Source organism: Alexandromys fortis, unplaced genomic scaffold (assembly GCF_014885135.2).
Source record: "Alexandromys fortis isolate MF-2015 unplaced genomic scaffold, M_Fortis_MF-2015_v1.1 scaffold_101, whole genome shotgun sequence".
NCBI lineage: Eukaryota > Metazoa > Chordata > Mammalia > Rodentia > Cricetidae > Alexandromys > Alexandromys fortis.
This window is the reverse complement of record NW_026067983.1, coordinates 3,847,253-3,872,124: the sequence shown is the minus strand read 5'-3', so window position 1 is coordinate 3,872,124 and position 24,872 is coordinate 3,847,253. Positions and strand designations below refer to the sequence as shown.

Sequence of the window (24,872 nt, the reverse complement as noted above, 5' to 3'; positions counted from 1 at the left end):
GTATAGCCTCAAAGGCGATGTTGGCACAGTGATACATCCAGAATGTCTGAAGGCTCTTGTGTTGTGGTAAGGGCTTGGCCTTACCAAGTCACTTTCGGGAGGTGAGAAAACATTTGGGAGGATAGGGCTACTGTGAATTTTTAAGGACACTGGGGCATGCCATTGACGGGAAGTTGTGATGTAAGCATTTTCCCTTTCCTTGTTCCTTTTTTCCCATCATGACTCAGCAGCTCTGCTCAGCCATGCCTTTCCACTCTACACTTTCATTGTGAACTCCTTTCCCCCTTTTATTGCCTTTTACCATGTATAAGCGTTCTGTTCTTCCTTTGCCTTACCCACTGACTCCTCCCTATCCACATTGTATTTTAGAAGAGGCTCTTTTCACCCCTACCATGTTTAGAAATTTCTGCTTCTACCTGATTTCATGTTGGTATCAGGAATTATGAGCCATCTCTGCCATGAGTGTTGTGATCTAAAGATTCTGAGGGCTTTAATTTGGTTGGGAAGAGCCTCTTTTCTGTCTCACGGGTGATGAAGGTCATCTGTTTCTGTGTGCTACTGTTTCCATAGTTCCTCCACTCTTCTGTCACTTATCCCCATCCCCGCTTGGGATTCTTAGCCACCTAAAGCTTCATGTTTTCGTGTGCAAGCATCCAATGGTTTGTACTGTGGATACTGTAGAATGTTAGGGAGGAAGAGTGCAATGATTCCTTCTGTAATACTGGAAGATGTTAGGGAGGAAGGGGGCAATGATTTCTACTGTAATACTGTAGTATGTTATGGAGGAAGGATGTAATGATTCCTACTGTAGTACTGGAGGTTTTTATGGAGGAAAGATGTAATGGTTCCTACTGTAGTCCTGGAGGATGTTAGGGAGGAAAGATTTTAATGATTCCTATTGTAGTCCTGGAGGATGTTAGGGAGGAAGGATGTAATGATTCACTGTAATACTGTAGTATGTTAGGGCGGGAGGATGTAATTATTCCTACTGTAGTACTGGAGGATGTTAGTGAGGAAAGGCACTTGTGCTGCTTGGTTTCTGTCACCTTGACACAAATTTACACAAATCTGGAAGAGAGACTCTTAATTGAGAAAACACTTCCACAAACCTGGCCTATAGGAACGTCTGTGGTTCATTTTCTTGATTAGTGACTTGTGTTGGTGGGCTCAGCCCTCGTGTGGGGTGTGACACCTCTGGACTGGTGGTCCTGAAGTGTATAAGAAAGCAAGCAATGAGGCGCAAGCCAGATTATAAACAGTAATCTCAAGTGAACCCTTTTCTCCACAAGTTATTTTTCCACTCCTCTTGTTAGTGTTCCATCAGAGAAATAGTAAGTAACTAAACAGAGCCCAAGAGCCATCCTCACCTAGTTCTACACCAATGAAATGATCTTGGAATGATTAGAAATGCATTTAGAGAAATATCCCTTGAGTTTCTCCAGTTAGGCTCCTTGCCTAAAATGTCATTCTCTTTCCATGGTAATAGGCTACAGAAATTAAGGAGGTAAAGTTCCCTGCCTAGAACTTTTCTAGTATTTAAGAAATGGAGTAATTCTGGCTAATATTAGGTTTCCACAGGAAGCATGCTTGGAGGACAGATTCATACCATTTTCCTGGAGATATGCTCCGATTTGACACTGGGCTCCCAGTTTTTAAGGCTGGAGTGAGGCAGCAGCAACAGCAGCAGTGGGAGGAACAGCAGGAATATTATAAATACCTCACCCACGATCCTTAACTGATCAATATCCGTGACAGCGTGATATCGTTTCTGTTCTGTGGATGGGGATCACCAACACCTTCCTTCCCAAGGGTTTGCACAAAGGACAGAAAGTTTGGGTTTCTTTCCTAAACATTAATAACTCTCTTATTGTATAGAGGAGGTAGGTCCCTGGACTAGGCTTCTACAGGGACAGACTCTAACTAGATACATACACAGGAAAGCATGAGCCGAGAAGAGTCTATTCCTGCTATTGCTAGATATTAAGTCTCTGTCTGTGCTAGTTGGCCTGTAGAGTTTAATTTAAACTCATAGTTTTGAATATTCTTACATCAAAACTTTGAGTATTAGGAGAGAAGAGATAACCAGAGGTTTTTAGGAGAGAACAGGATAGAAAACCTGCAAGTTAAAGGGGAGCAGCCATTCATGGACAGACAACATGGTGGGGTGGGCTTAGTTTGCAGGGCCCTTGGATACTGGCTAATTTGAGTAATTTTGTGGTTTCTCGGACCTAAAGCTTATCTCATTTGTCTATTATTCTTTCTGGTGCTTAACAACCTACAGTGAGTGGTATAGCCCGCAATTAATGGTGGGCACGTGTACTTAGTTAACCATTCAAGAAAGACCAGCCTGGAGTTGTGTCCAGCATGGCTCCAGCGACTGGGCCTGAGTGAGGACAAGCAGGAAGGAATAAAGGAAACACGAATATATACGCACAGAGAAATCTGAGGTCAGGGGGCTGGGCCCTCAGATGGAGAAAAAACAGTACCCCAAAAGCTCCTAATGTTTGTTTATTAATTTATTTATTCATTTGTTTATCATTCTTATTTGTTCATTTATTTGTTTTCAAGACAAGGTTTCTTATTGTAACCTTGGCTGTCCTGCAGCTTTCTCTGCAGGCCAGGCTGGCCTCAAACTCACAGAGATCAGCCTGCCTGTGTCTCTGCCTCCCAAAGAATTAAAGGAATGCACCACCACCACCTGACCACAATGTTTGTCGACATGGAGTTGAGCAGAGAGGTGGGGTTATTGTATAGAGCTGAAGATGAATGTGAGGTTGTGGAAGACAGCCCCATCAAGGAAATATTAGATTTAGCAAATCTCAGTGAAATCTTTGTATGAGAACAGTTGTCGGGCCATAGACAGAAAACAGTGAGGAAACAGCTGTGTTGGATGTCTTCCACACACTTAGCACTATACTCCGCCACCCAGGAAGCCTTTGTCATCCCTCTGAGTCTGAGATTCTGGGGTCCTTGACATGGCCATGCCTGTGCCAACAGAACACATTCACTCCAGGCTTCACTCATCTCAGGCTTCCTCTTCCCCTTAGAGCCTGACTTGGCTCAAAGTGGGTTAGGGTAGCACTAAAGGACAATACATGCAGAAGATCAAGTCAAGGAGATCAATCAACATTAAAACAGGGAGCACCAACTAAACTTAATGGGTTACAGGAAGAAAAGGAGGGAAGGATAAGAAAGCGTGGAGTGGGAAGGGATGCATGTTAGAGGTGCCTAGGGAGGACAGGAAGGAGCAGTTGGAGGTAAAGATGGACAAGATGTGTTATTTACATGTGTGAAATTGTCAAAGAATAACTAAAAGATATTATGTTGAAATGAATGAGTAAATAAACCAAACAGATGCTGGTAAAAACAAAAATGAAAATAAATAAAGCATGACTTCAAGAGGCTGCAAGTATAAATTAAAATAGCAATGGGTACCAGGGTCAGTGTCGTGATCAGGCCAAGCCCCAGGCAGAGCTCCAGCACTGGAGAGGCTGGGCCACTGTTGACATGTGTTGGCTGACTTCAGCCTCAAGTGCCAACGGAACAGATGGCATCTGGCTGGAATTGTCCCCGGTCATGGAGGTGACATGAGCCAGACAACACTGTGGGAAGCTGAAATCCTCAGCCCTGAATATAGAAAGTTCCAGAGCATTGATCCCCTTAGCACCCAGCCTGCTCTCAGCTTGAGGGTAGCAAAGGTGATAGAAAACACTCATGCATGTACGTGCCGTATGCATATCTTCCATAGACGAAGATAAACACCCGTACATCCATTTCCAATCAGAAAAACAGAATTTTACTGCTACAAGTTCCCTTCATTGGGTCATGAGAGCTGACACAGTGGTAATGCATGGATTGCTCTTGCAGAGGACCCAACTGCCCGTCACTAAAATCCAGATAATAGTGTGAGTATGACCTCCTTGTGCCTCTAGTCTCCACTGGCACCTGCCCTCACATGCACAAGACCCTACTCTGAAACATACACATACATGTAGTTAAAATTAATAACACTCAGCCCTAAATAGGATGCCTTCATTGAATCCCTCCCCTCAAGGTTCAGGGTACTCTGTGGAAGAGCAGATGAAAAAAGTTTAAGAGCCAGGGAGATGGAGGACAACAAGAAACTAAGCTCTCTAAAGCAACAGGAAAAAGGAACGTATGAACTCACAGAAACTGAGGCAGCATGTACAGAGTCCTCACGGTCTGTACCAGGTAGGGTTCTAAAACTGAAAGACGTGGAACAAGTCCACATCCTTAACCAAAATCTATCTTCAATTGACAATTGCTTTCAAACAAAACTTTAGTTTTCTTTAAAGGAGTGTCACTGGGGAAACAAATTATTTATTATTATTGTTGCTGTTTGTGGTGGTTTTCTGAGATAAGATTTCTCTGGGTAGCTCTGGCTGTCCTGGAATTCACTTTGTAAAGTAGGCTGGCCTCGAACTCAGATATCTGCCTGCCTTTGCCTCCCTGCTGCTGGGATTAAAGGTGTGCACCCGCACATCTGGCTACATACTGTTCTTAAGGGTAGACTGTATGGCCAGCATGGAATGGTGAACAGAAAATAAACTCAATGGCATTTTTGGAGGTTCCTTTTCTCATAATGGTGTCAGGGATTTTTAAAATCTTATTTTATACTTACTTTTGTTTAGTTTATATGTAATATATATATATTTTTTTTTCACTGCAGGTCATTTGGGTATATATTATGGCCTTCAGTGTCGTGTTTTCATGTGGTTCCTGACTGTGTGGACGAGCGTGTCTTTGTGTCTATATCTTTCTCTCGTGCCTTTTCTCAGGCTCTTTTCCTTTTATGTTTGTTTTGTTTTATTCTGATGTTCTAGCTTTTGTTTTATTGTATTATTATTCCTTAGAAGCCTGTTTGTTTTCTAAGAAAGACAGAAAAGGGGTGGACCTGCACGGGATGGGAGGAGACTTGGGGAGGAACTGGGAAGAGTTGAGGGAGAGGAAACTGTAATCAGGGTATATTATGTGAGGGAAAAAAATCTATTTTCATTAAAAGGAAAAAGTAATAAAGTAAATATGAGGCCCATCATCTCGCTCTGCGAGTCTCATTTCTCACCCTTTCTTTCCCACGTCTGGTTTCAATCGTTCCTGCTCTCATCTCTAGTATTTAGTGCATGTCTGTATGTTTACAACGGTTTGCACGCTGTTCTTACTGTGGTGCCATATAATAAAATAGTTCATTTTAATTATCTTTGTAATTAAAATACCCTGACCAAAGTAGGGGCTCTTAGGATATTTCAAGAGATGATGGTTTCTAGTTTTTATTTGAAACTGAATTTCTCAGTTTCTAATTTCCCCGAAATTTGCTTAAGAAATCAAATTTGCATCCTGTCTGCTTCATGCTTATCATGTGGGGGTGAGGGTTCTTTGTGAAGTACAGCCTTTGTATTAACAAATACGGCAGAGTTCTTCGGAGTCCCGGTCTTATTGAATTCCTCTAAATTAATGATCATTTTTGTCTTTGTTGCTGATATAAAGAGACAGTTCTGTTTTGCTCTTACATCTGAAATTCCCATGTTAGATGCAGTGACTTACTAATTTGACAATTTAGGATGAAATTCCAAATTCTTTTTGTCTAGATAGTCATTTCTTCTCTGATTGAAGTAGTATTCCTGGCACTCCAAGAATACCACCTTATAATGGTATTCATTTCATTTCCTTCTTATTGGACTAGCTAGAACTGAGTGTATCATGAGAAGAAAATACTATTTATATGAATATAAAATTGCCATTTAATTCATTGTCTTAAAGAGCTTGCTTTTGAATGTCTTACCACTGACTGATTTTAATTATTCCCTTTAAATTAGTTAATACTTATTCATACTTAATGAAAAATTGCTAATTTTTATTGAGTAATTTTTTATACCTAAGGACATAGTTTTACTTATTAGAGTAGCAAAGTTATTAGATTTTTTCCAACAAAACATCAATTTTGACTCCCTCATTAAATTCAAGTTAATCACAATTACTTTTAGAATTTATTGAAAGATTCATATTACAGATTGTTAATATCTTACTTAGGATCGTACATATTTAACTCCATAAATGGTATCTTATTTTCCTCGTATGTTATCAAATAAAAACACTAAGGTAATAGCAGACTTACAAATCATAGAGTACTCTCTGTTTTTGCTATTTACTGGACTACTTGATATGAGTCTTAACTACTGGCATCAAATATTTTTTTAGAATTTCTATATAATATCACTGGTTTAGGATTTACTTTGTATATAAACTCCAATTTAATTCATGATATTTCAGAGATAAAATTTCATCATGACTCATTTTCAGATGTTTGCAATTTTCCCCTTTCCTAAGTGTTTGCTCCTTTCAAACAATCGTATGAACTCTATCCTCAATCTCAGGTGACACTGTACTGTGCAACTGTTTTTTCCAATCTTTATCCCACTCTCTACCCTGTCTTCACCTGTCTCAGTTTCTCTCATTTTGGGGGAAGACTTTTTACAGTGTGGTGTCCACATTGTTATACAGAGTGAAATCAATGTTTTCCCCCACTCCTGACAAGATTCATAAGAAAGAGAGATTCAAAAAAATAAAAATAAGCTTAATGCATATATATATATATGCATTGTGTATATTAATATCTACATATATAAATGTGTGTATAAATGTTTGAGTAACACAGAAACTTTAAGAAGACCCAAAGAAGCACAGGATTCTTTTAGTATATCTCATTTAGGAGTGTACATGTTCCTTTTAACTCAACATATAAAAAATATCTTGGCTGAATTCAGAGCTAAGTGTTTTCCAGTGGGATGTGGGAAGTCCTTCTGTATAGGTGTTGTTTTTATTGGTTGATGAATAAAGATGTTTTGACCAATGGCTTAGCAGAGTAAAGCCAGGTGGAAAATCTAAACAGAGATAGAGAGAGTAGGCAGAGTCGAGGAGTCGCCGTGTAATCACCAAAGGAGAATGATGCCAAAACTGTACCGGTAAGACATAGTGCTTCATGATGATATGTAGAATAATAGAAATGGGTTAATTTAAAATGTAAGAGCTAGCTAGAAATACATCTAAGACATTGGCCAAGCAGTGTTGTAATTAATATAGTTTCTATGTGATTATTTGGGTCTGGGCAACCAGGAAATGCAAACGTAGTCTCAGTTTACACCAATGTCTATTACACATTAATTTAAGCTTGAAATACACTTTATTTGTTTGTTTGTTTGTTTGTTTGTGTGTTTGTTTGTTTTTCAAGACAGGGTTTCTCTGTGTAGCTTTCAAAGTCTATCTTGGAACAAGCTCTGTAGACCAGGCTGGCCTTAAACTCACATAAATCCACCTGAGTGTGAGACTCAAAGACATGTGCTACCACTGCCTGGCACTCCAAATTTTTAAGTGAATGTTTAATAGACACATGATTGGTTTAATCTTCTTTTCCAGGCTGAGTTAATCATTTTTTTTCAAATTCAAAGTGAAAAGTGCTAAGAATATTTTTCATAATTTCTGAATTTTCCTATTCTTTCTTTCTTTCTTTCTTTCTTTCTTTCTTTCTTTCTTTCTTTCTTTCTTTCTTTTTTTAAATTACTGCTTGGCCCATAAGCTCTAGCCTCATTTTTTTCTTTTTTTATTGAAAAAAAATTCTGCCTCCTCCCAGCCTCCCATTTCCCTCCCCTTCGTCTCCTTCCTCTCCCCCTCCCCCCACTCCTCTCCCAAGTTTATATTTTCTTTTCATACAAGTCATTCTATTCGTTCTACACAAATATCTTTCTGTTTATACAAAACCAAGTAAAACAACAGCTACCAACAAACACCAATAGTATTTCTCTTACCATCTCTTCTAAGTCCCAAAATTCCAACAATCCATTTCCTATCTTCATCATTAGAGGAGAAATCTGTGCCATTCACCCCTAACCTTCTAGACCCACAGAAAAGAATCTACAAATACAAGCAGTTTAAACCATAGCTCCTTTTCAAAGTCATGGTACATTATTTCTCCCACCAATGCTACTGCTAAAAGAGCCACATTGGTTAAGTGGTTTAATTTCTGAAGTAAGAATTCCATGCATTCTTTTCAGTGTCGACTATGGAATTAGGATTAAAATTGAAATGCAAAACAAAAATTGAAAATTATCTCCTTGAGTCAGGAAGTCTCATGTATTTTAGAGCATAATCCCAAGGAGGAAGAAAAGAGGGAGTATAGCATCTACTGAGGACAGTTTGTGGTTCTTTGGTGCTGTTATGTCTTTAAGATTTTCAGCTGTATTTAATCTCAGTAATCACTTAACTATTGAAAGCCTTTCCAAGCTAGTGTATCCATGCCACAGGCTGGCATACTGAACCAATGGTGGAGTTTAGGAGATTGATAAAATATCCTAGTAGAGATTTCAAGAACTTTGACAATTGAAAAAAAATACTGGTTGGCACTAGTAGTTTAGTTAAGTCATGACTGTGTTGCCGTGAATGCACAGAAGTCCATGAACCCTCTAGAGATAAAGTAGACCAAGCTGTGTCATCTCCTTCCATGTTTCTATTGTTCAGGACTCTGTTTGCTCACTCAACAGTGTTTGACGTCACTTGGGTCCCAGATCCACAGAGGTGTGAGATTTGCTTTGCCAAACTGATGCAGTGGAGAACAGAGCATCTTAATAGAGACGTGCTAGGACACATTGTCACCAGTGGCAGCTCAGAGACAAGCTGACTGTCAACAGAAGTTCTCCTCTCTGGAGGCACTGTTCCAAGACAGAATCCCATGAAATGTGCAGCTCTCTCCAGCTGGGCTGAGCCGAGGCTAATGTGATGAAACACTCCCTGGTTTTTTTTGGTTTGGTAACTCTCATCTACTTTCCCTTCTTTCTTTTGCTCTGTAATTGTACTTATGAATAAGAATACGGAAGCTTTATTTGGACTCTGTGTTCAAGAAAACTGAAACAGTCAGCCTCAAAGGTCATGTGTCATAAATCAAAAGGGTAGATGGCTGGATATAGGAAATGGTGAACACAGCAGAAATTTGTGTAGGCACACAAATTCTGATCAATTAACATTACTAGGAATACTTGAGTGGTGTTTGAAAAAGATTTTATTGCATTAGATAATAAATTAAATGGTTTGATTTTAAAGAAAAACTTTAAAAAACTGCTGCTTTTCTTACAAAGTCACTGCCTTGTGGAATTATAGAAATTCATATTACTCCTTATCTTTAATAGAAACACACACACACACACAATCCTGAAAATGAAACTTGCCAAATTTTAAAATAATTTATTATCCTCATATATAGGCATTACATCCAAAATATTTTCATTTGTTTAAAAAAAGGTCACAGAAAAAACATGTGTTGATTGACTCAACCAACTTATGTTTGTTATATACATAAACATACACATGAGTATTCAGCTTGTCTATGAAAATAATGTCTATTTTTCATCAGTAGAGAAACAAGTTTGGTTTATATTCTTCTAAATAAGGAAAACATTTCTTCCTGGTTCCAAAAATACACTCATAGAAGTATAATTATCACTCAACTCAAACTTTATTCAATGTTCAATACTAATCAAACCTGTAAAGTGGTTTTCAAGAATGCCCCCGTTGCATGAGGGCAGACAGGTCTCTTCTGTGGATGCCTGTTAAGGCTGGATCCCGCAGTGACATCAGGCAGAGCTCATGTTTTTGGAGAGACTGGCGCGCAGCTTATAGTTTTTTTTTTCCCACACAGTGCCCTTGGCTTTGCAGCTGCGGCTATTATTTGCAGATCCTGGCACTGTTTATGCCCCAGACTCGTGCTGCCTTCAGAGTCCTTGTTCTTAGCCACCCAACACTGATTGCCAAATACCGGGTTGAGCTGTCTGCCACTGCAGTTTTCTTAGCCACTCCCTACTGCCCTGGCATTAGAGCTATGCCTCAGTGTGACTTCAAACAAATGTTATTCTTTGATCCTGTGTTGTGCCACTTCAACTTGTCACTCGGTATCTGCCATGTTACCTTGATCTTCTGTGTCCCCACATTTGACCTGCCCATGCCCATGTTCTAACTGACTTCATCTTACATAAAGAATAACTATGTCTTTCCTTTATTTAAAGAAAAAAAAACATGGCACAATATTTTCAAGTAGGCTGTTAACATACCCTGTGTTTGATGGCCACAAAAGTTGGGAAGGGCGAGTTTCTAAGTATTTTCTAATATGTGGCAAGCTACGGTGGCAGACGATTTCTGTTTGCTCTGTCATCATATTGCATTTGGTTTTGTCCAAATTTTAGCAGGACTAAGACAATAGTGGCATGAGCGGGCCAAATACACAAAGCGCTGGACTCAGGTCTTCTTCAGCAATGATAGGGCTTCTCTATTGCTCCAGAGGACTTTGAATATGCAGAGGCTAGTTCTAAAACAAATCTTACTTATGTATTTTAAAGTATTTATTTTTTTATTTTGTGTATATGGGCATTTGTCCTACATGTATGCAGGGATACCACATGTATGCCAGGCACCCATGGAGGCCAGAAGTGGGCATCAGATATCTTAGAACTGGGGTTACAGACAGTTTTGAGCCATAATCTGGGGAATGGGAGCAGAACCTCAGTTTCCAGTGAGATCAGTAAAGGCTCTTAACCTCTCATCTTTACCCCTATTTACTATCTTGTAGTAGGAGAGGTCGTTTGTTCCTGGCCACTCAGACCCAAAAATAACCACACAGAAAGTATTAATTAAATCATTGTTGGCCTACTAGCTCTAGTTTCTGATCGGCTAGCACTTACATCTTGATTTAACCCATTTCTATTAATCTGTGTCTTGCCACATGGCTGTGGCTTACCTAGTAAAGTTCCATCTGGAGTGTCTGTCACTGGCGTGGCTACATGCTTCTCTGACTCTGCCTTCTTTCTCCCAGCATTCAGTTCTCTTTTCCCTGCCTAGTTCTACTCTGCCCTATCAACAGGCCAAGGCAGTTTCTTTATTCATTAGCCAATAGAAACAACACATATACGGAAGATCCTCCCACACCACTATCATTTTTAAAAGATGTATTTTTCTGTAAGTGATTTGCCTAAACAAGCTTGCTACAAAAATTGATTCACCAGGTTGCATAATAATTTGCTCGACTTTTTCTTGTAAGTGAATGTATCGCACAATTTTTCCTTTAAACAAAAGTAAATCTATCCTTTTATTTGAGTTTAAAGAATACTTTGGTTAGATGTTTTCTGCAATATTTGGAATTTCTCTAACAAAGATTTGATGAGTAAATAATGCAAGGAATATAGCACCTAGCAAGCAAGAGAATAATAATCATGAAGATGCTTATTACAAAAGTCACATCATCAATTTTTGTAAAAACACACATATCACTCTCACTGTTGGCATGGGTCAGGACAGAGCATAGCAACCCAGGATTTCGGCTGGAAACCTTATTATATGGAGTATTAAAAGTTTCAACAAGCAAGTGTAATGGTAAGCTTGTTGAGCAGAGCTTTACAGAAAGCACCATGAAAAAAGATTCACAGAGAAAATTACCTTTACTAAGAGGAAATTCCATTATGAAGACTGAAGCATGCACTTGCTACAGAGATACAGCTTCATCTTGATGAAGACAGAGCAGGGACTGGGGTCCCACCTGTAGGACTTGTTGAAAATCAGCTCTTTGGGATACTTCAAAGAATTCACATGGGGATGTCTCACCAAAGGTACTTGAGTCCAAAACCTGAGAATATCCAGGAAGACTTCTGGCTGCTCTGCAAAGGTGGTTGTTGGACCCTATAGGGGTGGCTGCTGGATAAGTTGCTAGCATTAGAGAAGCCAGATTGTGGGTTTCCCCATTGAACACTGCAAAACCATAAAGGAAAACCTCTTTTACTTCAAAATCTTTCTTCTGCTCTCTGTAAAACAAAATGTTTTTCTCACCTTAGCTTTCTTTGTTTCCTTAATGCTGTTTCATTTTGTCTCCTCTTTACAAGTAATTATATATATATATAATCACATGTAATATGATACACAGTTTAAAATCTTTAAAAAAGTCTACTTGTACCTGCCTCTTTAAGTTCATTTCATCAGCACTGTAGAGTCATTCCTTCTGGTGACCACTGGGCCTATGTGTTTGCAGACTAAGGTCTTTCTCTCTTCCTCCAGGCCTGTGCTGTTGTCTGGATAATGTGCTTAACCCACGGTGAGCTCCTTTCTCATCTTCAGACTGAAAACCAAATGCTGCCCCTTCAGACTACATTACCAGTCCAACCAATCTTTCCCATCTGCAGAACCCTCTATTTTGTCTTTAAAGTTCCTTCATGATAGTTACTTTGTCTGAAATCATCTTGTTCACATATTTTCCCACGTTTAGAAATGTCTGCTCCCCAAAGTGCAAAGCCTCAGTCCTCATCTTATTCCTACTGCATAAAAGAATGTATGCCACCAAACAATTGAGGACATATTTCAAAGAGGGCCTTATATCATTGTAGATTTTTTCATAGCTCTTTCTAAAGATATAATTCTATTGGGTAGCTATTGATTTATTTAGTGAGGGCCACACATTTCCAGGGAAAGATGATATATACATGTCCCATGAAAATTCTCCATGTGGATACCTGGAAATGACTGCCTAGGAAAAGTAGCCTTGTCTGCATCAGTTTCTGGCTAATAAACCTTTCTCAAGTTTAATGGCTTTAAAAAGAACTAAACTTCAAATGCTATGAGTTGTTTGGACTCTTACAATGGATGCTAGATATGAACACGATGAGGTTTTAAACTTTGACAAAACTGACCAGATATTCTTTCATAAAGCAGATACAGCACCCAGCAGCACAAATTCAAACAGGTAAGTCTCTTTTTCATCTCATTGGCCAAACAATCCCCAAGATGGATCAAACCCAAATCTCTATGATGACATGGTTACAAGGAAATGTGAATACACATGGCAGGAGAACATGGGACCCATCTCACTAAGTTTCTCCCTTTGCCTCTGATCATTTAACATTGGGGATAGCTGCTATTGCAATGCTAGATCTCATAATTTTTGGGAAACTAAATTCTTCTTATAATAGTGATTTCTGATTTTCAGGGTACTACCCCAAGTAATCCTAGACAAAAAAAAAAATCTATATTATCTCTGGGCTTCCTTATTCATGGCTGAAACATTTTACAGCATTGGCAAAATTGTGTCCTTAAGGATTCAATAATATACTTAGAAGGTTTGGGAGTCAGCAAAGTATTGAAACAAGACAAATACAGTGGCCTCATGCCCTTTCTTGAATACAGACTGCTCTTCCAACATTCGCAGAACATATTGCTAGCATTTATTTCCTATATCATGACAGTGGGTCTATGGACTGTGCATTAAAGGTATGATCTATAGTGCTGCTGTTTGGCAGGTTGCCAATATTAAAGCAAAGAATCATCTTCACAGTAAATGGAATAGAAAAGATCATGAAACTGTGTTTTGGATGGTAATATGTCCTTTGGTCCGCTAATAGATCAGAGTGAGCATATAGCATAGGCACCAGGTGTAACAAAGACTATAGCCTCTGATATCAGGATACCACAGCATGGCTTTTTTTTTTTTTTTTTTTTTGAGCAGTATAGCTTTCAAATACAATGTTACAAACCACTGCTATTAATTCCTCAGTGTTAGCAGCTTTCAAGGCTTCCAGCTCACTGGAACTTCTTTGGGAATGTATCAGTGGTGACATTACTCCCAGTGACAGTTGACCATTCAGTTTCTAACATATTTTCATTTGTTGAATTTTATTTTAATATTCCGACCATCTCTAAAATGGTATATTCCTTCTTATGAACATGTGGGCTTTTGACTTTTTCTTTATCTTGGCTAAATAATTTTTGAGTGCTGTTCTGTATCTCAGCCAACTTTGCCAGTGTAACCCTCATTCTCTAGCCCTTTATCATGACCCTTACTTTTTCTTGGTGTACTTTGGTTTAAATGGCCTCTTTGCTGTAAAGATGCATATTATTGGAAGTTTTGGTTATTATGTGTTATACAAACACAGCTACTATAATTTCACTTGTATCAAGTGAAGTAGCACTTTCTTGTCAGGACTGGCAGCCCACAAATGATGACTTGGGAACTTTTTATTAATTATGAAAGCTCTGCACTAGCTTAGGCTTCTTCCATGTGACCTTTTAATCTATGTTCTTCCATGGGATTCACTACCTTATCTTCACATTGCCCTCTGGGTATGGCTGGCAACCCTGCCTAACCAACTCTTCTCACCAGAGTTCTCTCTCTGCCCAGCATTTTCACCTATACTCTCCTGCATCACTTTCGAAAGTTCAGCATTTTTAATGCACCGGTTACAGAACTGCATTTTCACACAGTGTGCAAATATCCCACAACAAGCAAGTATCATGAGAACTTAGATGTGGGAAAGTCCTTAGCTACCTGGTTCTTTGGAAGTATTACATGTAGGGGTGATTAATGGGATTAACAGGGTGAAGATAAATGTTCACTTAGTCAATCATTCCTGTAAATAAAACCCTTCAAACTTCTCCCTTGTTCAGCCAGTGTGGTTGTTTAAATGTAATTGGCCCCCAGAAGCTCATAGGCAGTGGTACTATTAGGAAGTGTGGTCTTGTTGAAGTAGGTGTGGCCTTGTTGAAGGAAGTGTGTCACTGTGAGGGAAGGCCATGAGGTCTTTTGCTTAAGCTTCAGTCCGTGTTATAGTCACTTCCTGTTGCTTTCTGAACAAGATGTGTCCAGCACCACGTCTGCCTCTGTGCTCCATGCTCCCTGCCATGATGACAATGGACTGAACCACTGAACTCTCAGACACCACCTCAATTAAATGTTGTATTTATAATAGTTACCATGGTTATGGTGTTTCTTTGCAGCAATAGACACCATAACTAAGGCAGTCAGTTTCTACAAATGTCTAAGAGCTTAGGACATAGTGAGCATTCAATATCTTTCCAAATGACTAGCCATCTACCTCTCTATGTGGCTCCGTGTCACCCTAGTGCTGACTCTGACCTCCTTGGTCTGATGGATGATTTCATGGCTTTATAATCACTTACAATACAGTCTCAGTATACCTACCAGGCTCAATATCAACCTTCTGCTAACGCGATTTCTCCTTTCTGTCGTCTGTGGATGACAGATTGGTACATCATTTCATTCTGTTTACACATCTGCCCAGTAATGGCGGATGCTAAGAGCCTAATGCCTAAGTCCTTGAGACAATGTTCAGACATGTTTTCCCTTTTTACTGAACATGGGCCAGGATGTTGAGACAAAAAAGGTATTTGACAAATAGTCCAAAAAAAGTTTCTCGGCACACCTGTAAGCCGAGCTAGAGAGGGCAGAGCAGAAGAAACTCAAAGCCTTTATTCTCTGTGCTGCCAGCCTTCAGAGATCAACCCAAAGCCACTTCCATCTGAGCTTTAATCTACCTAGCATGGCTGCCTCTTTTCATCTTCTTTCCCAGTATCAAAGGGCTCTGTGTGCCGTGCAGCCTAAAAATAACCATCTCCTTTCCCAGCTATTAATGCTGTTACACTAGAGCTGAGTCTTAATTCATTGTGGGCCTAAAGCTGCAGCTTCTGGAGATAATAATCTCAAATCTGAACATGAGAAAGAGACAAACCCATCTACATATCTCTTACCTACATGGGGGAGGGGTGAGATACGGAACTTTGTAGTACTAGGACACAATGTACTATTGATCCTCAATTCTACTACTCCAGATGCCAAGAAGGTAGTGGAAGGGTGAGGAGAGGCTTCTTGTCACTGGGTCCTAATTTAGATGATTTTTTTTCACAGAGTCGCCATTGTCAGTGTGTGCTCTTTTGTCAATGCTCCGCAGTGAACTATGACATTCAAATGTCGTGTAAACTCTCTCTTTTCATTTCCTCCCTCCTTCTATCACTTGGTTGACTGACACTGAGATTTATGAAATCTGTTCGCATGTACTTTCCCCTTAGAAGCCTCCCGAGTCTGGTCTCTCACTTGCTGTGGGGCGCTTTTCTGGGCTAGTTCCCAGCATGCACCTCTTTCAGCCAGTGTCTTGCTTCCCTGAACGTTCAGTTGGCCAGAGTTCCACTGCTTCCTAGTCCGGGTTAAGAAGCTTTTCTGGAACAGTAAAACCTGAGAACACACATGGGAATCAAATAACTCAAAGAATTTGAAGTTTAGGCAGATGACACTGGGCATTACTGTATTTTTGTTACTGTTCTGATACTTCTCTCCTGAGCCATCCCACATTTTCTTTTAGAAAATTAAACTACTTGATTTATAGGATTCCTGTCTTCTACTTTTTTAATTAAAAAAAAAACCTACCTTGCCATGCTATATATTCTGTTCCTTTTAGGAAAAAAGCAAAGGAAGGAGGGAAGGATGAAGGAAAGAAGGAATAGAGAGAAAGAAAGGGCATAAAGAGAGCTCAGGGGCAAAGAATGAGCACCGCCCTTGCAGAAGAGCCAAGTTTGACTCCTACTTCACAGCCACCTGTAACTCCAACCTCCAGTCTCTGTGGGCAGCCTGTAACTGATGCCTCCAGCTCTGTGGGCACCTGCACACACCTCTGTGGGCAGCCTATCTGATGCCTCCAGCCTCTGTGGGCACGTGCACACAAATGCACATACCCTCACCCAGATACACATATAAGCATCATCATCATAATAAATAATAATACCAGGAATAAAGCTATTTTTAAAGAGCTGCAGCATGTTTCCTTGTAGTCTCTTTACCTAGTTCATCATAAGCATTTGCTCAAAGTGTCACAGTGTGAAAAATAGAAATAAATGCTTTGGCTTTGTTAATACATTAAACAAACAGGTAAATTGTTTAAGAAAAGAATACTCAAGGACAGAACCAGTATCTTTTCTTCAGCCCCTGATGGGGTTGAATTTCTTGCTCAGTCTTCAGCTGTCCTTATTTTGGAAGTGCTAAAGCATGGGAAAGTCCATTTTCGCTAGTAAATAAACGTGCTGTGATTAGCTTATAAGTGCTGTTAGAGTTATATTGAAATAAAATAAGATGTGACTTTAAAACATTACTCTTATCCGAAAACATCTGCCCATCTCTATGTAGGAAGGCAAGATGTCAAAGTCAAAGAGTAGAGGATTTTGATAGTAGAGATGGACTGAAACTTAGGTTGCCTCTCAGTGTTCCATAAATCTGGCTAAGAACACTACTTTCTTGTGTATGCATTCCTGAGGAAATAGAGAAACAAAATCATCTCCATAGCAAGATTATAAAGATCAAATCAGGTAAGTATTGCATGTAGCTGCATCTGTGGCAAATAAGGCCTTGTTGATAGTCTCTCAAACACTAATATAATTTTCCCTCTCATAAAAATTTTGAAAGGACACTAAGCATCCACCATTCCAGCCATTACGGGGGGATTTTAGACATGATGCACTTTATTTCAGTTCATTTTATTTAGATTTCCACAATGCAAGACGTGTTCTGGGCCCACTGATGGAGCCCTTTTCTAGTAGTTAAGGCCTCTCGGCTCGCTTTCCTGGAAGGAAGCTACACTCAGCTGCCATCAGTTTCTGCTGATAGTGTACGGTAGGTACCTCATTGCGTCTTTCACCGCATGGCTTTTGTGGTTCTCGCCTTCCCTCTGTGTGTGTGCGTGCACATGCATGTGTGTATGTGTGTGTGTCCATGTGTGTCCGTGTGTGTGTGCGTCTATGTGTGTGCTTGTCTGTACCTGTGTGTCTGTGTGTGTGTCTCTATGTCTGTATGTATGTGTCTGCTATCTACTGTGTGTTTGTGTGTGCTGTTTCCCTAATTTCAGCTGAATAGACATTAGCTAAAATGTCCTACAGCATGGACAGTTCCCTCAGTTTTTACCGAACTCTGTGACTATGGTATGGTTTTCTTGGCTGCTCTTCTCCTCTTGGATTATCATGGCCATTATCATGTTTGCTTCTTCTGAGCGAACAACCTTGACACACAGCTGATCTTCCCCCATAGCTAATGTTTCTGTGATAGTGGGAGAAGGAGTTATCACATGGCTTGAGTTTTAATATTCTGAAAGCCATCTTAGAAATTGTCATTGTACAAGTGATTTTAGTGAGGTTGCAATCTATTTTAGGTGAAACTTTGATGGTGACAAGGCCACTCTTACTATGTGCTTGAAACTGCTCACCAATGCATGCCCTTCTGTAATCATTTCAGTTTCAGAGGCGAAGTCTCAGCACCCTGGTGAGGACTATGCATACAGTGCTTCTCCAGTAAGTCAAAGGTAGATTATAATTATATCAATGTACACACAAGACTATCCAATCACTACTGAGTCTCTCTCCGAGTGTTCCAGGAGAACTTATCCTCTCTCCTCCTTCCCTTTCTCACTCTTTCAGTCTCTCTTCCCTCCCTTCCTGCTTCTCTCTATCCTTATCACTCTGTCATTGATATGTCTGTCTGTCTGTCTATCTTCACTCTTTCTTCATGTGTGAAATGATATTTTCTTTTCTTTTTTTTTTTTTTTAAATTGAGCCTGTCAGGCCTGTATTTACAAAAATCTATCTTTGGTTTAATGATTTCTGCTTGTGTTGGTCACTGAAGGTACAAATAGAAACCTTCATTTAGTTGTGTCTCACAAGCTCCTTAGAACCCTTAGCGTAACCTTTGGCACAGCTATGCTCGCCCCTTTTTTGTTCTAGCTGGCATTCTCCCAAATAAGCATTTAAGGGAGAAAGTGAAGACACGCGGATACTTGGAGGAAACTCTGTCTTCCTTACCACCTGCAAATGCTGATGCCTTGGAAACATGCTGGAAAACCATTGCATGCAGACATTTGCCACTCTGAAGAACTCCAGCTCTCTCCCTTTTAGTTCAAGATAAGCCCAAGAGACATGGGTATTTTTGGACAAAAGGAGAGCCTCACTTGTTTTCTCTAGATTTTGGCTGTAACTTTGGCTGCTGCTTTGTGTTATTGTAATCGGATATATTGGCACGAAAGTCGAGGCAGCATCCAATAAGTATATGCTGGGCTTTTCATTGGCATATCAAACAGAGGATCATTGAGGCCATACAGTAGCAAGCAGCCAAGTAATTAATAATAACACACGGTGGAGAAAATGAATGTTTTGGTTGTGAAAGAGAATGAGAAGTCAGACAAAGGCCTCGGATTCGTGTCCTTGCCCTCAGCAGCAGCAGAAATAATGTTATGAATAGCATTTAACTGGAATTTGCAGCAAACTGCTGCCTTTATCATAAACAATTGCCAGATGGTATACATGATCTTCTTTTTTTCTTCTTTCACAAAAGCGGCATTAATTGCAGAGCAGCCCAGGGCTCCACTCAGCTCATCAGTGTGATAACACTTCATGACCCTGATTAGCCGTCAGTCTACTCAATTAAAAACATCATTTAGACATTCACCCAATCATTTGCCTATCGAGCCACCTGGGCCTCAACCAGGGGCTCCATTTTTGACATTCTCCTGCCCTCTCTCATCTTGCCTAGCTTTTTTACATATCTCCAAAAGACGTAATTGAATTAAATAAAGCGTCTCAGGGCAGCTGCAACATCTGCTGTTTGTGGTGTGTCAAGCCTTCAGCATTAAAAACAGTTACATACGCTCCAAATTAGCAGGTCGCCGAGAAGAAACAGTCGATGATAGTGTTTTGCGCCAGCGTGAGAAGCAGCTCACAGCTGTGTGCAATTTACAATTAAAGGCTTTATCAGAGCTCGATTGTACTAGTGAATCGCGTGGCGAGAGGTCAGTTAGTGAATTAGACCAATTAGAGCTTGTACAGTTAAATTATCTGTCTTATTACCTACTGATAAACAGCCTTGTCATATCTCTACTGAAACGATGAAGCCAAACGAGTTTTATGAAGTGGTCGGACGGGACCGCTGCTGTGGAACTTAGTGTTTGTGAATTCAAACCCTGTAGCAGGAAAATGAATTTATTTTACCCTCTGGGATGACTATAAACTTGGAATAACTTAGACTACTTCAAAGTAAGTAGCTTATACCTGCTTAGAACCCATCTAGATATGAAATTTTCAAAGGAGTGCTTTGTGGCTGAATAAAAGGGCACCTCATTTGTTTATTTTTAAAGTCTTTTTTTTTAATTTTAAGAATTAACTTCAACGAGAATTAAGAACTTAACAAACTGTTCCAGGAAAATCGAAAGCACCATGTATTTCCAAACCATGCAGCAATGTATTTCCTCTTGAAATTCAAAGTCATCAATTATTCTGAGTCAAAGAAAGGGGTTGGAGGAGTTGAATTATCTCAGCCAGCACTGGCCAAAGGTGCCACAACCACTTTCATGGTTCTGTACCTGAGGGTATGAATCAGTGACTTCAAGACTGTTCAGATGTACCTACTCTAAGAAAGCCATTGTGAGTTCACATCACAGAGTTTCAGCACAAGATCATCTTCTGTAGTCTCAGGCTTCCTAGGATGAGCCTCCTGTAAGAGGCTTGTTCCTACAGGTAGCATTGACTGGGCAGATCTTTGGTATCAATCAGACTGAAAAGCTGGACATAATATCCCTAAACTCATACTCGAGTCAATCGTCAACAATTGGCTTGGACCATACATCTTAAATAACACAAATTCAAGTCTTTTAGCCTACTTTTTCCTAGAGCAAGAATTCAAAACTTAATTCTTTTGTGTTTTGGGGAATTGCAATATAATTATTAATAAATTCCCTTCCCTTTCCTCCTTCCAAACCAAGCATGTATCACCATCCTACATTTTCAAATTTATGTTCTCTTTTATTTTAATTGTTGTTACACATGTATACTTCCAAATATATATATGTATATATATACATATATATATATATGCTATTAGTCTGTGAAATGATAGTTGCATGTAATTCTTTTAGGGATATTATTTATTATTACATATTCAATTGGTATTCTCTTCCCTAGAGAAGACTATTTCTCTCACTATGAGAACAGCCAAGGAGTTGGTTTTTGTTTTTTGTTTTTTTTTTTTTTGTATTGGATAATACTCATATGAGAAATTGTTTGAAACAGTGTTTGTAAACCTAGTCACTCTTTAACAATTGTTTCATTCTTGTATTTATTTTGCTAACCTTCCTTTCATAAGTATATGGAAACAATTTATTCACATAAATAGGGCAGTTCTTGTTGCCTTGTAGCAGGTGTCTATTTGGGAACAGAATAGACTAGCTCCAGGACTGAAGGCCATGCTGAGCATGTTCTATAACACATATGGCCAGAGACCCAGTGTCAGTCTCTAAAGAAACCCAACACTGTTTCAGAACTAAGAACATCTCATTTGTGAAGTTGACTCTAATCATTATGGGTCAATTACAATTTTAAAAATGCAAAAATAAAGCTATACACTCTACAACTTTCAATGTTGTATATACATATTCAGTGCTAGTAATATATATGTACCATTAGAAAAACAAAGTAATGGAACAAAATGTCAATTTGAAAATAAATAGTATATATATGATTGCAAGTACATGCACAAACATTGTAGACAATCATAGAAACAGAAATTAGAACACAGATTAGATGCTATCTTTTATACAATATGTCAGTTTATGTAGTAATAATACTCAACTAGGGCTTTACACAAGGAATTTTTATTGCATTTCTTTTCTATTTGTTGTATTTTTAATTAATGTATAGTTCCACCATTGCCATCTACTTCTCCCTCAACTCCTCCCATGCCCTCTTCCCTTGTATTTCTTGAATAAATAAAAAACTATTTTGTAAAATATTTAGCAAGGTTTATTAAAAAGCCACGACTCTTTGATAAATTGTGGTTCAGACATCCTGCTTTGATTAGTTTTCCTCATTCAATGATATCAGTCTGGAGACAACAATGCACTAGATGATGATAGACTAGAACCTGCTCCAGGAAACTGCTGGTCACCATTAGCAGTTGTACCACTATCTATATAGACTAAGAAAATGACCACGTGTTGCTACGCTTTCAAAAGATGGAAGATATTTTGGTACATTGCATTTTCAAAAGGATTATGGTAAAATAATGTTAAGATACGTATGTAATTGATAAGAAAACACTGTGTACCTATGTTCTATTAGTATGAGAATAACTGATAAACATTTTCTTCTTTTATGCTATTTCTTTCTACATTTTAACTATCTATTTATTTAGTCATTTACTTTAGTTAATTAGTTAAGATCTTGTTCTACAGCTCGGTGTGACCTTGAACTCATGGCGATTCTCCTGCCTTAGGTTTCCAAGTGCTGGAATTAGAGGCACAACTAGGTTCCTTACAAAAATAAAAAAATAATTACAGGAAAATGTGGAAGGGAATTTGGGTTTCTAAGAGATAAAAAACATTTTTGTGAGAAACTAGGTCTTGGGTGATGGGGAAAAGTTAATTTCCATCTTTAACTTTTCCATATAAGCATGCCAATAGTGCTTCTGTCTGGCAACTGTTGTATGCCGCTTTCCTCCAAGTGTGTGTGGGGGAAATGTGGATTTGGAGGATTTTACAAGTTAATAAAATTCTTCACTTTGTTTTGATGTTGTTTTATTTTTGGGTGTTGTTTTTTACTGAAGTAAATTTGAGTTTTGGTACTTTTAAACACTCTGATGTGCCTATGTTTGGCTTGCTAAATGGGTTCAGCATTTCTCTAGTGGGAATTACTATCACAAAGTTTTTATTAAAAAGAATATACAATGATGTTTACAAAAAGGAAATTAACTCAACTTTCCGACTGTAACACAAATCTCTCTTGTTAGCTATCAAACTAATTGAGCTATGTATATTAAGATTTACAAGTAAGATCGTAATGTTCATTCTAGTGAGACCACATGATGCTTAACCGCCTCAGAGAAATCAATAGGTTGAGATATTAAAAGAAAATGCTATCATTTCATGCTCTTGTGCCATTCAAAAAACCACAGATAATGCATAATCACTTTGATGATGCCAATATAAAGCTTTGTTTAGTTTCATAATGTATTTTGTAGGTTGGAAAATGTTTGAAACTAAGCTGAGAGGAATTGGATAATTTTCAGCTCATGTTCTTTATGACCTAAGAATCTCTACTTAAGTGAGCTATGGACCAAAAGGTGGAAGAAAAATGGTAACTTAAGATGATGATTGGGTATAAAATGAGTTTTTCAACTGTTTCTCCCTTAATTCTGTTACTAATGCCTTGGATAAGCAGGTGTTCCAGTGTTGTGCACCTGCTTACTAAAGCCATTACACCTTATGACGGACTGAATGAGGTCACTTGACTGGGATAACTGCTTAGTGAAGACAGACACCAAAAAGCAATCCCACACTAGCCGAGAAATGAGTACAATAGATGGTTATTTATTTAGGGGTAGGCCCACAGATCAGAGTCCTCTGTTTGAATGGAAAAACAGCAACCGAATCCAGCAGCTGGAAGAGAGAGGGAGGAGCGCTTTACTTTGGCATTTATAGTATAAGAGACCACGCCCAAGTGGGCGGGTAACTTAATGGCTACTGGCTGAAGGATTTCCTACAGCACTTCAGTATTTCCTTTTCAATCTCTGTCTATCCCTCAAGTTAAATGTGTCTTTGGTAGGTGTCCTGTTTTTGAAATTTCTTTTTTGTAACTGGGTAGCCACTGTGTCTTTTGATAAAATAATCTAATCTGTTTGTGTTTAAAGTTATCAATATGTAAGGGTTTACTGTTATTCCTTTCTTAATTGCTTACTAGTTGTTGTCTTGTGTCCCACAGGTAAATTGAATTAGATCTCTTTAATGAATGCTGAATTTTGAGTATTGGCATTTTGTGGATGGTTCTGCATGTATGTTTCTCAGTGATATGATACCTTCCCACAGCTCAGACTCGGTGTCTTCACCCAGCTTTTGTACGGTGATAATGCTGGCACAGTAAAATTATTTTGGAAATAGTCCGTTATACTTAACTGAATATAAAGGCTTAAAAAGTGTGTTCTGTCTCTAAATCTTTGGATAAAACCAGTAGTAAAGTCATCAGAAACTATTTTGTCTTTGCTGCAAGGTTTTGATCAACAGATTCAACTTTCTTACTTGTTATTACATTTTCAGACACCATTTCTTCATGACTCACTCATTTGATATGCTGCCTGATGCTTATAACTTATCTCTTTTTACTATGTTTTATAATTATCAAAACAAAATAATTCACAGTCCACACCTATCTTTGTATTTCTTTAGAATTTACACTTATGTTTCCTTTCTAATTTTCATCATTTAAGACTTCTCTTTTCTTATTTATTTTCAGGGTTTTCTAAATTTTTAGTCTTAAAAACTCATATATTTATTTATTCCTTTAGAATTTTTTGGATGTACTTTAATTCTTTTAACCCCTACCCCATTTTCAACTCCTCCCAGACTTCACATAGTCTGTCTACAGTCCACTAAGTCCAGTCTCTTTTGTCCCTATGTATATAGGAACATCTACTGGATGATAGACAACCCATCATGAGCCACTTTCTTGAAGAAAACTTACTCTTCCAATCCTAGCAGCCTGCAGCTGCCAATGCTCCTCTGCCAATCCATCTGCTAGAGGTATGACTGGCTTCAGTTTGTGTAGAACTTGTAAGGCAACATCTAAAGTTGTTGTGTCCTCATGAATGCTGTGTCTCTGTCACATTCAGAAGTCAATGTTTTGAAACATTTCTCTCCAATTTTAATTTCTACAATGTTTCCACTGTCAATTCTGCAATCTTCTCTCATTCAAGGGAAAATGGCTTGCAATAGATGCCTTGTTTAGCATTGAATACTCCATAGTTACTCATTTTGTGCACCAAGACCAACTGTAGGTTTTGAGTGATTACAAAAAGAATCTTCTCTGATGAAGGTTGAAAGCTGCTTTCCTCTGTGTCTATAAGGTTATGTATTCCAAGGTCATTTTGATATTATTATGCTCATTCAGACAGCAGACAATAGTAGGGTCTCTGTGGGGTGGACAGTCTTTCCAGACATGGATTCTTGACCAGGTTACAGTACCAG

General features: G+C 38.8%; 1 long non-coding RNA gene across 1 annotated transcript in view; it reads left to right on the top strand.

Moving 5' to 3' along the window:
* The first annotated feature begins 24,310 nt into the window (after positions 1 to 24,310).
* LOC126511540 (uncharacterized) overlaps positions 24,311 to 24,872 on the top strand; it is a 50,188-nt gene continuing 49,626 nt past the window's right edge. The window contains exon 1 of the long non-coding RNA XR_007594715.1: positions 24,311 to 24,428. This is a non-coding gene — a long non-coding RNA (uncharacterized lncRNA). The remainder of the gene's footprint in view (positions 24,429 to 24,872) is intronic.